Source organism: Leuresthes tenuis, unplaced genomic scaffold, assembly GCF_036924035.1.
Source record: "Leuresthes tenuis unplaced genomic scaffold, fLeuTen1.0.hap1 SCAF_2, whole genome shotgun sequence".
Classification (NCBI taxonomy): Eukaryota; Metazoa; Chordata; class Actinopteri; order Atheriniformes; family Atherinopsidae; genus Leuresthes; species Leuresthes tenuis.
Window position 1 is genome coordinate 18470427 of NW_027325356.1, and position 18145 is coordinate 18488571.

At 40.0% G+C, this 18145-nt stretch overlaps 1 long non-coding RNA gene across 1 annotated transcript; it reads right to left on the reverse strand.

The window, feature by feature from the left end:
* Window positions 1–8428: 8428 nt before the first annotated feature.
* On the reverse strand, window positions 8429–17889 carry LOC140302415 (uncharacterized). Its single transcript, XR_011914965.1, has 3 exons — window positions 17504–17889; window positions 11998–12187; window positions 8429–9503 (listed from the first exon to the last, which is right to left on the reverse strand). It is a non-coding gene; the product is annotated as an uncharacterized lncRNA (long non-coding RNA).
* Between the last annotated feature and the right edge of the window lie 256 nt (window positions 17890–18145).

Genomic DNA, 18145 nt, shown 5'->3' on the forward strand with positions numbered 1-18145 from the left:
ATTAACAGGACTGCCTGTCAGATACACAAAGTTACTTGGCTGGGTACCACACACAGCGACCACTAACTCAGTAGCAACATGCACACACTCTCTGCAGCACAGGATAAGACCTTAGCCCTTAGAGAAAGGGAAGTCTGATTGGAAATGAAAAGGAAAACAAACACAGAACATAAAAGCTCATTTATTCACTGTATGGGGGTAGTAACAGAGGAGTTAAAGGAGATGTTTACAGCACAGATAATATCAGCTGAATTTCCAAAGCTCTGATCTACGTTCAGTAAACTTTCTTCACCTCATTATGAGTTTCTATCGCTAGTGCAAATCTAACTAAGTGTAAAGTAATATTCACGTGTTTTGAAACTGAGACTTCTGTCACTTTGTTGACAATTTGACCTCAAAACAGATAGCACCAAACGGGCACATTTGGTATCATCAGTTCCTCTATGTCTAATGCCTCCACAGTCATAAACTAAAACCATTTACATCAACACTTCATACTTGTGTCACTTAAAGCCAAAAGCCAACATGCAGCAGCTGGTACTGTCTGGTCAGCTCCATTGTAAACTTAATGAAACTATTCCTGCCTGCCTCTGATGTATCAGCATGGAGGGAATGATGAAAAGCTTGTACAGATGTAAGAGGCTATCTCTGTTTTTGAGTCTCTGTCCAGTTGTGTTGTGACCCCTCATCATTCACCAAGAGAAAAACAAAAAGATTAGACAGGCCTCAGGGAGGATAAACAAGGGGAGGGCCAAATTATGGGTGCTAAAATGTGGCGGAGAAAGGTGGTTTCTCTGTGCCTATTTTCTGCCTAAAAATACATCAATGCCAACCCAAAGGAGTGCAAGCCCACTGAGGTATCCATGCCAGTACGTTTTATATAACGCATCTTCTCTTAACTTGTGAAGTGTAATGAGCATCCTGAAACGTTCAATTACAGATTTTCTACTAACGAGGTAAACAAAGCTTCAAATACAGCTCAAAACAAAGCCCTTGATGAGGAGTTTGTAGTCAGGTAATGCTGGATGTCTGTGAAGTTATGGGGGTGGAAGGTGCTGACAGTGTTAGTGTTTTCCTTGATAGAGCAATACTGGTGTTTTCCCATATTTACGTCAGTACACACGCATGTGTGTACGGGTCCTGTGAGAGGTTTACACATTGGGGGTAGTAGGATAACTCTGGCCTGTAGCAGCACAGAAACAGGTGCTTATCTTGTCAGAGCTGTTGTGCTAAGACAACCTTTGACCTCTGTTTAAGAGCCAATTGAGTAATTAAAACAAGAAATTTGCACGCCAACGCCTCCTTTGCACTCTTAGCTCTCTCACTCTTAATATGCACTTGAAGGCAAAAAAAATGCATGTGTGTGGTAAAGGTCAGCCAAATGATGAATCATTTTACAGCTATTTCCCAGTCTGCTCTACTGGTGTTCTTTAGCTCAGCTGCTGGGGAGAACTGAGAGGAGAAAACTGACGAACAAAAAAAACATGACAAATAGCGTGGGATATGTAAAGGCAGGGCTGAGTTTGTTTTGGGGGTTTTTGCCGCAAATACTGAGCAGTGGGAGAGGACAGGGAAAAGCTTAGCATTGTGTGGGGTCTGTCTCACGTGCATTCACCAATGGGGTCTGGGTTATTGATTTTCAGGCATCAGGCAGGAATATTATCCAGAGTTTTATTTTGTTCCGCAGTGCCTGCAAAGCTCTTTCTAGTAAGCCTCCTGCAATGACAAGACTCTGACGAATACAATCTCAATGTCTTTATGTAAATAAAACATAGAAACTCTGATATTACCAAATCCAAAGGCTGAGTAACTGTGAGTGAAATCGTTCCAGTTTTGCAACTATAAAAAGATGTCAGTTGAAAACACATATGGTTGTGCTATTCATTTATCTCCAATTTGAATAAAACCAAGATTTGTTGTTATTTATTTTCTTTAAAAAGCAGTGTATATCTATCTCTACAGACACCAGTAACATTTATAGCTTCATATCAAAATGTTCTAGCAGTACTCCTAATGCTCCAAAACTTTCAGGATTTATCTTTGTAAACTCAGGACTAACTTTCAGGACTAACTTTTTTAACTTTGTTAAAAAAATATATATATGTACATATATAACTTTCAAGCTGCTTGTTTGTTTAAGCCATTACTATTTGGGGACTGAAACAGAAGAATCTGCCACAATACCACACGGTTTTCTACAGCTCTGAGACAACTGAATTAATCAACCACACTCTAATTTATTGATCAATTCATAACTTTTGTGTGTGTCTGCCTGATTTACATCTACAGTTTCATCATACAATCTGCAGGCATCATTAAATGAATGTTAAGCACTACAATTAACTTTTTGTAATATTTTCACCGCTGCTTCAGGCACTCTAATATAAACAGATTATAGTATCCTTGTCATTACATTCATAAATGTTTGGCTGGTCATCAGGCTGAGAGTCTTGTCCGTCACCGTGCCCCTCACACCAAATATAAAATAGAGACGTAAGTGCGCACACAAGCAATCTGACCTAAACGCTCCTTCACACACATAAACACAAATGCATAAACAAGCAGTCGAATAGCTGAAGGAAATCCTTAGTCACACCAAAACATACACAGTAGTTGGAGGAAACACAATTATATGAGCCTAAAACTGTGAAAAACAGAAACTCAAGCTTTGAGAAACATGTATTTTAGGATGCAATCTGTGTACATTTCAAAGACTATGAGTAAAGAAAAAACAACAATGCCTTACAGTCAAAACAAATTTTGACTATTACGTTCAAGGTCAAACCACATCATTCAATATGATACACATCAATTATGTGTCACCAGTGAGACAGCATCTGTATTCAAAAAAGTAAAACAAGTGACAACAGTCCTGTGTTTTGCTGCTTCAAGAATTTGAAGAAGAATAAATTGGATACGCCATGTGACAGATACACATGCATAGTAAAAACGTAAGTTTCCCCTATGCTGACTGACAGCCTCATTAGCCCTGCTGGTTAGGACTCAGTCCAGACCATCAGCTTTGAAAATTATTCAGCCTTTAACAAGTACTCATCACTTGTACAAGTGATTGGAAGATTTTCTCATGGCTGCATCTTGAATATGAATAACATACTGATACAATATTCTTCAGCAGCCTGACGCTAACACATAGGCAGCATTACAACATCATGGCAACAAACTTTTGTGAAGTGCAAAGAAACTTTAAGAAGTTAAACAATTGAAAATCTTCTGAACCGCCCGATGTTCCATGCTACAAGTAGGTATGAGTGTGAAGTTAAACAAACGCAAAAATAAATAAAACACAAATTAGAATATATTTTAATTGCGCTAATTTGATAAGCTATAACTTGGCAAATGTTCTACTTCTTTTCAGTTGATTGTTACAAGATGTGTCACCCTGCCTGCCCTAGAAACGAGCTTTAAGTGTTCGCTGAACTCAGCCTGTTTGTCTCCCCAGTAATCTCCAGGCTGTGGAGGGTGGAGAGCACCGTGTCCTGCTGCAGCCTGAGGGCTCGGGGCAGACTGGGGACAGAGGTTGATAATGAGCAGGGGGATAAAGTGGAGTTATGGAGGTCTTATCACCCAGAGCCTCTGGGTCACACAGTTGTGCTTAGTGTTCACAGATACTTTAATCATTACAAACAGCTATTAATTGTGAATAGATGAGTCTGATAGAAATGTAATAACTTCTGGCTTCTTGGAAAGACAGCAATATGTTTGACCTCATGTAAGGACAAAAGACTGCACAATATTATAGAATTGCTAAGTTCACATATTCATAGTATTTTCTGGTGTTGAGGATAGGATGGCTTGACCCCTGGTCACTGGAGCTTTGGGTGATATCTATGTTGGGGGCTACACCCTGTCATTGCAAGCAGTGTGGGGGGTCACAGAGGGAGACAAAGATGAGTGTGTTGGGGGGTTTGCCAGACCTCAGGCTGTGATTTGTTGAAGTGCATCAGACGGGAGTTGACCAGAATCTGAATAAATCACGTCAGTGGCACCAGTGACAAAACCTTGATAATGCTCCTGTATTATCTGCAGGAACAGTTGTCTGTCTCTGACTATTGTGGAGCAGTACGTGGGCTAATTGTTTAACCACTTTTACCTTCTAAGCTCACTTTTATTTTAAAGATCTCCCTTGAGACACATTACGTACAAATCCTCTGACTTTTTGTCCAGCCTGATGTCATTTCTTCAAACATATTTAATTAGCTGGTTAAACTTTCTTAAAATGAGATTAGTCTTTCTCATTAAATATCCAAATAAGCAATTATTCATCACTCCAGGTCCAAAAATGTAAGAAATGCAGAATTTCTCAGTTTATGGGCATAAAGTTAAAAAAAACTAGATATATGCTTACAATATGCCTTTCAAAATCGTAACATGCCTGCGTTTTGCATTACTTGAAACTGCCATACATGTTTAGTATTTTAAAATTACAGTTTCGAGGCTCAAAAAAAACATAACAAGCTAACATGCTTACCTGTTATAATATGACTATATCAAATGTGATCTTGTGATACAACTATGTTCAAATGCTTGTGATAAACAGGATTAGTTTCTCAAAAAGCTTTGATGTTCCAAATCATATATATGCATACAGATCTATGCCCTTTTGAAAAACCTTTTTTTGTTTGTTTCAAACTGCACAGGCCTCAGTTTTGAAGCAATAATAATCAAAACATGTTTCTGAGCGGTAAATAACTTCAAGTCGTGCCACTCAACAGTAATATGCAGAGAAAATTGGGAGATTATTGAGGCAAAAGTTCAGTGTTACAAGCGACAAAGTTGAATTTGCATTGGCACGACGGGGAAGAGAAGGTCAGTGTAACTTGTAGGAGTATCATGATCCCAGCCAGGATGAGTCAAGTAAGGATTGCCTTACCATTACCATTCTCACTGCAGGCCAACCACCGGCACAGCAGCTGATGAAAAGATTGATTGGAGGAGGTTAAAAAGCCATTTGATACTGCTGAGTTTGATTTAATGACCTGCTTTAGGATTAAAAGAGAATCAGCAGCAGTGTGGCAGGAAGAAGAGGGGGTGACAAGGAACAGAGCTGTTCTCTGCTAATCACTATTATTTTAGTTGTTTAGTCCTGATGTTTGAAACTGAAAAATAGAATATTTTTCACAAGACATGTCAAGACATTTATTTGGAACAAACAACAGTAGTCCATCAACATTTCCATGGCAACAGTGGTGAAAATATGAGCAGGCCTCCACATCTTCCTTCATGTCAGTATGTATCCCATTATGGTTGTATTGTGCGGACAGAAGAGCTTTGCCTGCTCACCACAGCTTTATTTATTTTACTGTCTTTCATCTGCAAACCACCACCAATCTGCATCAGAGGGAAATCCACTCTGTGTATCCCATAGGTGTCATTTAGGATTGATTCCCTGAAATTAGCAAACGTCAAAGTACAACCATGTGGCTGTCTGTCTGTCCTTCTGTCTGTCCTTCTCAACACCTGCGATAAGGCTTTTTGGACACAGGGGAACAGCACAAGACTGCAGCTGGTTATCTCCACATTATTTTGGCATCACAAATTTCTGAGGGTTTACATCCCAATCAGCTAAACATTGAAGACAAAACTGATTACAAGATTAACTAAATTGCTAAAACCTTTTTTTAATGAAGCTCATCCATTTAGCAAAAAGAAATCTTTGAGATCAATGCCACTTTTTGTCTCAGTGTTGCAAGAAGATTAGAAAATATCTAAGTTTAACAAGTGCAAACACAGTGATCATTTATACTGATTTCATGATGGGAAACGTCAAAAGAGGAGATGTGAATATCAGAATGCTGAAGGTTCATAGTATCTCTTCAGAAAAACTGATAAACCAGTGTGAATCTTCTTTTAGCCAAGTCTGAAGTGTGAGGCCAAATATCGACATCAGCACCATGCAGCGCTGTTATACATCACACATGGCAGATGTTATTGATTAAGAATCGTTCAGCTGCAGGGTCTAGTTATTTATATAACTGGACAGTATGAATACTGATAAGCATCCTGTTAGAAAAAAACAAAACATAACAATAATACTTAAATAAATAACAGGACCACCAGCAGCTTCAGAATTACTGAATTTGTTTCTGGCAGTGTTTATACATGCTCTGCATCCCACCATGGAAAAACAGAGAAGTCATCATAAGGTCCTTAAGTGGTTCTTGAATTTAGCAAATAACAAGACTCTGAAGTTAAATTTAAATCAAACAGATGGTTTTGCATGTAAAAGAAAAAGAAGATTCTTTATTCTGTTTCTTGCCTTGCCCAGTTTCCCATGAGTGAATGTTGTTTTGTTAGCTTGTTTAACATCGTGTGTGAAATTATGGACAAAGGCATCGCCAAAGGTTCCAAGCTTAGCAAAATAGCAGCAGAAGTTAACCCCTGTAAGATACAATGTGAACAAAAGTATTTATTTCTTTTACATTGTGCAGCATAAAACAGTGGAGGAGAAATGGTATAACAGGAATGGGAAATAAGGGAAGAACAACTGCCGAAAACATCTCCAGAATTAATTATATTAAAAATCGTAATCAGCATATTTGTGTCATTTGGAGGAAAAAAAAAAGAAAAGAAAAAAGACTGAATCCACAGGCGATAAAAATTTATTACAAAGTACAATCAACAGCTACTCACTGATAGCATCTTTGTTGAAGCTGCTATGGTTTCAATAGAAAGTACATACAATCGTGGCAGCAGGTACAAGACTTAATATAAAGACTTAATATAAAACTCAAGTAACATTTTTAACCTCAACACAATTTTTACCGACACAATTCAAAACCTTTGTAAAAATATTTTTTTATAAAATCAATGTCCTTTTCCAACATCACGGTATGCCGTCACTTGCGTTTTAATTCTATTACGTTAGTTTGATTGCTACATGCGGTCATTCAAGCAATTTTTCCCTCATTTGGTTGAAAGGGAGAGCATGACACAGTTGATCCAACACAAAACATCTGCTACCTGACTGATTCCTCAATCAAACTGGCCACAGCAACGGCTCAAACTACAGCTCTTAAAAGAGCCGTTCCATCCTAATGCATGGCCAATTACCAAATGGCCATTCATCACATTAACCCCAACTGGAAAGAGCTGCCAGTGTCTCAGAAAGTACAGTGCCACAGTGCTCTCTGTCTCCAGTCAGGACACACTCAGCAGTGTGTCCACTTTGCCGTGACTGTGTTTATCTCAGAAATACACAAACGCAGCCGCCGCAGGCTCTATTAACGAAGCAAGAAGTTCAGTCTCTCTCTGCCGTGAGAGATTGAACTTCTTGCTGTGTGTGAAAATACACAGAATCTTCTGTTTGTACATTAACTGTTGTTTTGAAATTTTTACATTGATACAGAACATTTGACTATTAAGCGTTGAAAAGCATGTTTATGCAGTCTATGTGGCATGAAATTCTCTCTACTGTCCATGTTGTGTTTCTCTGATGATGGCACTAAACTAAAGGTTGATACTAAATTTTCAAGACAGAATACAAATGCAACGATCAGAACACTCTGCACTCAAACAGAGACAACTATATTCTAAAAATTCACAAAAGTAAACCTGCTTAGCAAACCTTTAATTAGCATGAGGCTGTGTATTTCGACTGGAATTAAGGAGCTTCAGGCCCTGCTGTGGTGAGCCTGATTACTTAATAATATGGTGATAAACACAACTATCAATCAAAGCTGCTGACAGCACTTACAATTCAGGAGAAATCGGCCAAAATAAAAGCTGCTGACTCTCTCATTGTGGTGGTGTGTATGGGTGTGTGTAAAAGGATACTCGCTTAAGTCAGCAATGAGGCTACTAGCACCAGTGCAGCGATGGAAACAAATAAATTGTCACTTCGTTTTACTGAGTACAAATGCTGTAACTTCAGCCATGTCTGAAAAACAACAGTTGTGCAATTTGAAATCTAAAGTCACTCAGTGTGGAGGACAACAATGACACAATGTTTGAAAGAGTGGTGGAAACCGCAGTCAACACACACCTCACAGGACACTGACCTAAAGTCCTTCAAAGCATAACACTTTACGTATCAAGTGTGCTTTTATGCATGATACATACTTGAAAAAAAACATTTCATAACACCACGAGCAGATTCTCTTTTAATATTTCACCCTCCTAAAGGAAACAATCACATGCTACTGTCATAAATAAACTAAATAAATAAACTCTTGTCTTTAAAGCAAAATGAAGCCAGTTTCAGAGCTGTGTGTAGAGCAACATGTTTGCTTTTTGTCATCAATCCAAATCTAAAATACCTCATTTGTCCATCACATGAGACTGATCGCATACCGCTGCAGTCATTCAATAATGAAAAAAATTATTTTTTCTGTAAGACATTATTACAATAAAGTTGAATCTAATCTAATCTAAAAATGATAGTAACTCGAGTTGAATTTGTTGGATGTCAGATTAAGTTCACATTATAGACTGGATTTTGGATATTGATAAAGATGAATCGCTGCTGTTAACAACTGGATAATGAATAAAACTAAGACTCCTAAAATTTGTGATGACTTTTCTGCATTTTTATTTTTTATTTCAAGAATTCAGTAATGACAAAAAATACTACTCAACGTGAAATACGTCAGGGCTAAACCTCTTCTATTCATTACTTAAACAAAACATGGGCTGCTGTTGTGTGTAAATGTGTCAACTAATTCTGAAAACTGCAGAAAAATTAGACAATGAAAGGGGCAGCCATCAAACTGAAGCTAGTTTCTCCAAAATAAATTTGGAATGTGTGGAGACATGATGTTTGCGACGGCTTTAGAAAGCAACTGTTAGCGATTGTTCAAGTGTGTATATAACAAAATACAATAAGAATGATCTGGCATTCAGTTGATACATCAGTTATCCTTCGGTTTTAATGTCTGATATAATTACTATGGTAACGGCAGGTATGCAAACACACATCTATCTGCGCCGACTACATGTTTTGGCCCTTGCTGTTGTCTTTTTCTTCGACTACAGTCCTCTGTGCTTCTCATGCTGCTGTCCTTTGTTGGTCAAAGGTTTTCTCAGCAAAGATGACGTGAAATAAATTCTGGCTCCGAGAGGTAAATCACAGCAGCTATTCTCTCTCTCACCTCGCCACTTTTAGCAGACCATGGCTGATTTCCTTCCTTGCGTGACTCCGGAGTGTAAACACACAGCCAGAGTGACTCATCACTATTTCTCACTTCCACGGTCTGATATAAACACATGAAAGGGTCAGGGGTCATTTTGGGGTGGTTTGTGGGCGGGTGGGGGGCCAGCACGTCTCTCCATGAGACATCTTCCATTCTCCAAAGAATTCACAGCTTCCTGTGGCCAAAGCCACACGCCTGCCCACTCCTGCCTGGAGGAAGGAGAAAGAGAAACACAGTTAGAAACAGGCAGAGAGAAGGACCGGCAATGTAGGTGATAGATTACCTTCTCTACCATGCAGCTCTTCAGCAAAATGGAAAGAATGCAGTTGAGATGAGTCTGCGTCTCTTCCGTGCCTGACAGGACAAGAAAAAGAGCAATGATGGTTGGAGACAAGATGGAGAGGAAAAATTTGAGTTTGATTGTACGCCGTAAATTAACATCATTCTGTTCCCTCTGGTGGCTAATTGATTTATTAGTCAAGAAAACATTGTTTATAAGTGCCTGCCATCTTTGTCTTTTGGGCCGATTGGCACTTTGTTAAAATGGGATGTCTAAGAAAGTTGTGATCAGCACTCTTAAGCCCAGCGTTATTGCAGGGTGGTTAGAGTGGAAGCGAGGGATAGCCACTTCCTTTCAGGCCCCCATCTGAAGACGGGCCAAATAGAGTCCAACATCAATCATTTTACACTCTGCAGCTTTCTCATTGCCATTGTTGTGGAGCACACCAACGGAAAGAGGCCAGTAGCAGGTGGAAATAAAAAGCCCTATAGAGAACTATAGGGTAACATTTCTCCCAACACCGTTAACATTTAGGTCAGCAGGAGGGAGCAGGTCCCGTCCACAGGCACATATGCAAATATTTGGTCAACGGTATTCTCCTTTTTGCACATGCAGCCATACAGCCTTTACAGGCACATAAAACTAGCCAGTGATATACAGATGTACATCTGCAGAGAAAAAGAGACACACAGATGATAACCTGTCAGTCTAATTCCTGCTAATGGCACCACTGCAAACAATGAAAATGAAAAGAGAAAGGTATTAAGCTACAAAAAAGTCACTTTTGCAAATATGCTTTGTTGACATGACATTAAAGTGCAGTTTACTGCAACCAAGTCTGGAGGTCCCTTAACAGATGGAACCATGCAGACATGAACAGAGACAACTCGTGTTTTGAATGGACACAAACTGCCACAAATGTCACAGCCCTTTCCTCTCAGAGCCATAACTCGGTCAGATCAAAACACACAGACATCTATCCCACGCATACGCACACTTCTGCAATCAGCGGCACTCTCTCTGCATCCACTTCGGTTAAACATCAATAAATCATTTTAGAAATAATACAAAAAAAGGAGGGCTTCTTGTACTGATTTGGCTTGAATTATTCTTAGAATCATCATTATTCTTATTATTATCAATTTATTTAAGTGCAATTTTCTTTTACCGTGAACAGAAACTTCTTCCCCTACTCTGTTGTACTAAAAATTAAACAAGCAGGCTGATAACATAAATGTGCAGATAGTTTTGAGTTTGACATTCTGACACTGAAACTATTTTTAAACATTTGCTAAGCAGTGCATGATCGTGCTAGACAAACGCTGTGCAGGTTCCTAAATCTGATCCACTACACCTCAGCTGTTTGACAGTAAATGAGATAGTGATGGTCTGAAGTGTTTTTTTATGGCCCGATATTTTTTGAAAGAATGCTTTATTTTTGTCTGGAGTTCCTCTGAATAAATGCTCCAATTCATAAGGAAAATTATGCAAAGATGCTCAGTGAAATTCTGACATTCTCTCATTAAATCCTACATGTACATTAGATGTTTCCAGTTATTTACACGCTTACACGGGTTATTGGATTATACTGAAAAAAATATTACATATATTCTGTGTTTTGTGAACAGCCTCACTTTGAGACATCAGTATGCTGAAAATAAATGAGAGATTAAATCTATTTTTGTGAGGAAAATAAACAGACTTTAGCTATGTTTCACAACTATTTTTTATTTCCTCCTCTATTTGCAACCTTGATCACTCTCTCCTTCACAGGTTACAGCTCCAATATCTCATTTTTGTCCTCTGGTTTCCTTCCCTGGCACTGCCCACTGCCCCCACCCCACCCCACCTCCCACACAGCTGTTCTCTTCTCTTCTCCACTCCTCTCCTTACTTGGGATCATGGCCTAACCTGGCAGAGTCTCTGTCACATGATGCCATGTGTGTGATGCTTCGCTGGGACCCCCCCACACTCAGGAAATGCTCTGGGCTTTTTTCCCACCCTAGTGTTCCACTGTGGAGAGTTGGGCATTACAACTGAATCCAGTTACCATCCCAAAGCATTCCTGACTGATTCCAACCGCTGCCTGGCTATGGGTTCCCACAGACAATGAAGATATGCCCTAATTTCACATCGGCTAGAGCATTCGGTATCAAGTTGTGAACTACCGACATGTTCATGGCAGAACAGAGGACTTTGAGCTCCACAATAGGCAATTACCATGCCCACTCATCCCCCTCCCCTTCATTCAATTTGAGGTTTGTCTGTAGGTGGATTTGGTTGTGTGCAGATTAAAAATAGTCAACTCGTTCCAGACAAAAACTGCAAGGAACATGGAACACACATTGCACAAATGATATCTCCCATTGTGGTGTACTGTTTGGGAATTCTTAATTGCTTTTTCCGAAGCAGCATGCCACAGGAAAATCCCCCTTCAGAGCAAAGAAAAAAAGGGTTGGTGGGCCGTACGTAAACACCATAGATATTATGTAAACATGTACGTATAAACCCATGTTGCCCCATGTGCACCCATCAAATTGCCATCAAGGCAATATCAAAGGAACTAACCTGCAGCAGAGCCAGTTGTGGCCTGCATCTGCCCTCCCTGTCTCTTTTGTATTCTCCACTGTGGTTTCTGCTTCAGCTCTCATTGTTGATGTCTCTTTCTACATTAGACAGGACCAGTCCTGGGAGGTGTGCAGGACTGCAGGGTGGAGCACCAAACAGGCTCCCACTCACTGTGTGAGACCGAGTCTTACTGAAGAGGCCAAAGCAAAAAGGGAAGAGCGGTAAAGCTGCAAAGAACCAAGAAAGCAAGCAACTGTGTTTGTTCAGCCTTAAAAGGGAGTACCAAGCAATGCACATTGTTGTTTTTTTTATGTAGAGATGTGTGAAATATGCCGGCATTCACTTGAGCAAAATAAATCTGAATTGTCAAAGAAATACCACAATCATTTTGATTCAATAAAATCTTCAGTACAAATTGAGAGTAATGAGCTCAAAATGACCACCGAGTAAGCTTAAGCTGGCACTGTGGGTGCTCAGATGTTGAACATTTAAATAAAGCCTTTTTTAATTATAAAAGAAAAAATGTTAGAAATTTAACATTGTTTCTCCTTTAAAACTAAAACATCCAGTCGATGGCTTATCTGCAAACTTCACACAGACAGATGTGACAATCACACACAAACATGGAACAAAGGGAAACCTCCAAATGATGCCAGAAATGGCCTAATCCCAGTGGCAGCAGCAACATCTATAGCAACAATTGGGAGTTAGTGAAAGTATATATTGCAACCATCTCTAAGGAAGGTTGGCATTGCATTTTAATTCATATTTCATAATGTAGGCAATTAAAAAACTAATTTGCCAAAAAGAAATATCAACTGGCATCAATTCTATTGAAGTTTAAAATGATCATAAATGTGATTTATTTAATTCAACTATAGAACTTGTTAAGAACAAATTGGGCAACATTAAATGACACGCTGTCCAGCAGACATTTCAAAAATATATATTCTGAATGCACAATCATTTTTGTTTGTTTGTTTGCTTCTTCATGCTTTAGTCTGGAAGTGCAATGTGTCCATATTCCTATTGATTTTGTTTCTTTTTTTTTCTCTTATCTTTCCACCTCTTTTGTCCCGTTTTTCACCAAAATGAGAACAAGTTTCTAACCTGCAGGTCACAAAATATTAGAAAATGTTTAAATATAAATGGTACAAGACAAACATGTGCAGTGTAACCTACAGTTGGCTGCATTCATATCATTCAGAGAAAATAGGGTTTCCTATTTGCTCTGATAAGGTATTTATGATTATAAAACATTTTCCCTGCAAGTGCTAACCACATTTGGACAGTTAGGAATTTGAAAAGACTCTGGACCTGCCAAGTCCTCCCCACTGCCGTCCTTCGTGTCAAATTATGTGGTAGCCTTCTGCCCATGATCGCAAAATAAACCAGCAAAAATTTTACATATGCTCTCATTCTTTTAGCATTGTCTGACGGAAACGCTTCAACGTGTGACAAACGACAGAATCCAGAAATAAGAAAGTGGGAATTTTATGTGTGGAACGGGCTGATCTATTTTTGACAATATGGCACACAAAACACGCAGGAGTTTATTTCCCGGAGGCCTGTGAAGTGTTGTTTATACAAATGACTCTTAGATTTTGGTGTGATAAGTTATTTATCTGTGTATAGAACAGTACTAAGTGTGAAATTCTTTATGGTCCTCGTTATGACCGTCAAATGGAAAACCGGATCACAGCTCGATCACTTTTCTAATGATGCGTTCGATCGGTTTGATCAACAAATAAATCTAAAGTGCAAAAGTGAATTAATGATGTTTAATATGAAAACCCTCTCCTACAACTCTTCATTGTCCACTCCCACGATTGTAACTGACCATGGCAGCCACGCAGGTGTGCAAGCGGAGGTGGACATGACGGTGTTTGTCAGTGGGATGTGACACCAGGAGTCTGATGAGAAATGACTGAAACTGCAGCCAGTTACTCAGAACACGAATGAGTCGATCGTTGCTATTGCGATGTTAAAAGGTTTAGTGCCTATTAAAAATGACCATATGGTGGAAGGTGTGAAAATATGAAATGCATGTCATTTCTAAGTTGTAATCAAGTCGCCTTAGGGTGTTATATCTGACTGGATCTGGTTGGGTAATAAAACAAAAAGCCATTATGGATAATTATAATATGCCCAGAGTTTGGTACGTTTTTAAACCAGTAGATTGCAACTAATAATAACAGCACTTGCTTAAAATGAGGCCAATACCCTCCTTACAGTTCGACTGCACTAGCTGCAAAATTACACACAGGCTGAAAATCAAACCACCCTGTGAAACAAACATTGCAGGCTTTGGGTTACTGTGATGCTCAAGGACCCTTCAGCAGTGCAAATTGTGCAGATTTTCTTTTTTTTCCAGTATAAGGCCCCACATTCCCATACTAAGCATGGCTATCAAGGTGGACTATCTAGAGACAATACAATACTAACAACCGTTCACTGAGAAATTATATGAGGAGTTGTGTTTTGTGGATCTATTTTCTCTGTGCGTCTTCACGCTCAGCAAGATCCAAGGCAGATAGCTCGTCTGGAAATGTAAAAAAAAAAAAAGTCACAGAGCGCACTTTTGTTGCAGCGGATTCAGACGGCGGTCTGCTAGCAATCCTGTCCCTTCTCGATCACATAAACAGCACTTTAACGAAAATATACACGGCCACCTACGGCGTAGGGAAAGTGATGAGGGGGTACCCACCTCGACATTACACTGTTTTCAATTAAAGTGACAATGCTGAGTGAACTGCTGGCGACGTGAGGAGGTGAAGAGCCAGAAAACCAGTTAGTGCAACTGAAACTTATTTGGTGGGGGGGTTCTGAGATGAGCTGCTACGTGTGTAATTATAAGAATGTATTTTCTTTCCTTTTTCTTTTCTTTTTTTGAAAATGCACGCAGAGACAAGATAAAACTGCGCGCGCATTTAGTGAAACTTTCGTCAATCTCGAGGTCAGCGCAAAAACAAACCTGCCACTTGTATATTTATCTCGGTTACGTTTACGCCTTTGCCTCCTTAAACCTCCATAAGCCTTTAGTTTATGGAGGAAAACTGGATTTTAAAAAAGCAAACAACTACTCATTGAATGACAACAGTGTTGAATCTGTGCGATTTAAAAAAAAAAAGAAAACAAAACTCATCTGCTCTGTCCAGACTCCAAACCATGTGTAGACCGATACAGAACATTTGTAATGTTTGTGTTCAACCTTTTGTCTTTAAATGATTTTATTCATTTGACATAGTATTAACTTAGGCTACCATACTTTTTTTTCTCTCCCAAATGTGTATTTTTTCTAATTCTTTTTTTTTTATAAGAATTTATCATCTAATTTTTCTCCAACCTTCTAAAAATATTTAATTATTCATACCTTCGGGTCCATAAAACATTTTTGCCTCAACACTTGAATCAGGTTCAGATCGGACGAACTTAACGGCCTGATGGATTTCTCTGCAGCACTGTCCTCTAAACAAAGTCTCCGCAGCCTCCCGGTGACCCTCCGCCGCCCTCTTTCACCACCCAGAAGGAAAACTTCTGAAAACTATCGCTCAGACACGATGCTCGGTGAAAGAGGCATTTAGTAGCTTTAACTCTTAAAATGCGCGGTCACGCAGAACTGAGCCAAGTGTGCGATGAGTCCAAATCAAATGACATTGCTGTTGCGTCTGTGATTGGATGGGCTGTTGCCAGGTGTGTTCCCTCTGAACCTCCAAGAATAGTAACGGTCATGAAGTCGTGACAAACACAGGTGATGTGGCGCCATGTATCATTATGCTGTTCAGAAGTATTCGGTCCATCGGTCCATCACACATATGATTTTATTGTGCAAATGATTAGCTTTAGCTTGCTTAACATGCATGGAAGTGACACAGTAAAGACTGGAGTCAGTTGTGACTCCAGATTATGAGGAAAAAGATTAGGGGAAAAAAAAGGTAGCCATTAAGAAAACACTTAAATGTACAGTTTATTAGCTATCTCATCAACACGAGGGACCTAAATTGGTGTCTGAGCATTAAATTACATAAGAGACGGTCCGGAAAGCCTGTCGGGACCACGCACTCTGTGGTGTACCTCCACCTAAGTGGCCCGAGCATTCCTGAGGATGCAGCGCTGTCAAATATTTCACGATGGGACGTCATGGAAAAGTGCATGACTTCGTCTGCGATGGAGCAAGAGGGAAGCTCTGGCCTCGGGTCTCAAGTCTCAGCTGATGAACATCATCTGCCACCGAAGCTCTCATGGCAGACTTCTCCTTTTGGCATTCTCGTTCACGTGTAGAGGATTTTTAAACGTGGCTCTATACCGGGACTTAACGCACGTTTTGTCGATGCAGCCCGTTATGTTGTCAACCGGTTCCTGTGTTACCCGTATGGAATATTTGAAATTCAAAAGTGATGTTGGGTGATTAAAATGATCGACTGTGTTTGGTTATAGTGGAACGCGGCAGAGAGCAGCGCATTTCCATCCACCGCTGACGGCTTGCGTAAACATTTTTACATTTCAGACGCTGGCTTTGGTTGGATTTCCAAGAGCAAAGATAGAGATATTGAGGCCTTTAGACAAGTCGTAGGGAGTAATATTACATGAGGTGACTGAGCGTGAGAGGCAAAGGCCTTAGTGGAATGAAGTCATCAGTGGTAATTAAATGCAGTGGGAAGAGAAAGGACGGGAGCGCGCCTGCCTCTGGTGCGCGCTGGGTGGTCCGCTTCACTGATAAATATGTGGCTCTCACTCTGAGAGAGTGACCGACCAGGAACCGGTTAAAACAATGCGTGCTTTCATTTATCGGGGGCTTTAAATCTGATTCACGGCAGCAAAAACTAACCGTGGAACGCCCATTACTTTTAAGGTGACACAGAAAATTCAACAGTGAATTGCTTTCACATTTCCACTGTGGCAATGAGAATCCACATTGTTTGATCAACTGAAACATCAATAAACCACGTGATGCCTGATTTCTTCTTTCAAATCGCTGATAACATGTCAACATAAATATTTTCTAATATCTTTAAGGCCATAAAGAAGCCTTCTATTGTTTGGAGCAATGACTAAAATGAGCTTTTTCTTTCACTTTTTACCTTGTCGAACCCAACAGGCATCAAAAGTATCCCATTGCAGCAACTCAGGTAAATTGGGGGCACGCGCTCCTTTATCCAGACGCACGGATAGCCAAAAGGCTGCAGGCTGCAGCTTTTGAGCTCTCCAGGGAACAATAAGCAACTTACTGTCAACAGTTTTAGGCTATGGACTGATCGCCTTCCAGCAGCTCTCGCTCACAGCTGCAGACGAGTAGATGGGGCTAAAATAAAGCTTTTCGACGTCGGAGACACAAACAGATAAACTGGCGCTCAAGCTCGTCTGGTTTGTAACCCATTCAGTGCAATTTTTTAATGTCCCCAAAAAACAACGTGAACATCGCAGCTTCCCCCCTGGAGGCAGCGACTTACAGCGACCACAAGTTCTGTTATTGACACCGTAACCGAATTCGTTAAATCCACATTACCTCAAATCCCGGATCAATCGATGGTTAAATGCCTGTGCGTCGATCTCAAGTCCCCGTCCGAGTTTCTGTGCTCACAGCTCGGCTTCGCCTCCGCCTCACTCCTCCCGCGTCCCTGCGTAAATATTATGACTGCATTATACAAACAATATTCATTTGTTAAGAAACAAACACAAAAAAAGAAGAAAAAGAAAAAAGTCCAACACGCACAGAGGACATTGCGAGGAAACGCATCAATTTGAGTATTAGCCGATCTAACGGAGCTTTTGCTTGATTTCTTTCATTTAAAGAAGGCCAGGGAAAATGTTTACATTTTGCTGTATAAACATCCTGCCCGTGTTCCTGTCTATCTTTTACAGAAATCAGGAGGTTGGTTTTTCAATGCGAGGGGCATGTTCTCTGCTAGAAATGCTTTTCATGCACTGAAAATTGCTTTCTAAAATATTGCAAGGAATTCGTGACATGGCACACTCGCAGTAGCTTCAGAGATGCACTGGCGCTGTCGCCTGAAATGAGGAGGCACTGCTTGAACCGCCGCTTTATGAAGGAGAAATAAATAAGAATCTAAATAAAGCAAAGCCCCGCTGGAAAACGAGGCAATCCAAATTTGTCGCTGAAAACTTTTCAGGCTAGTTTGAGTGCGAG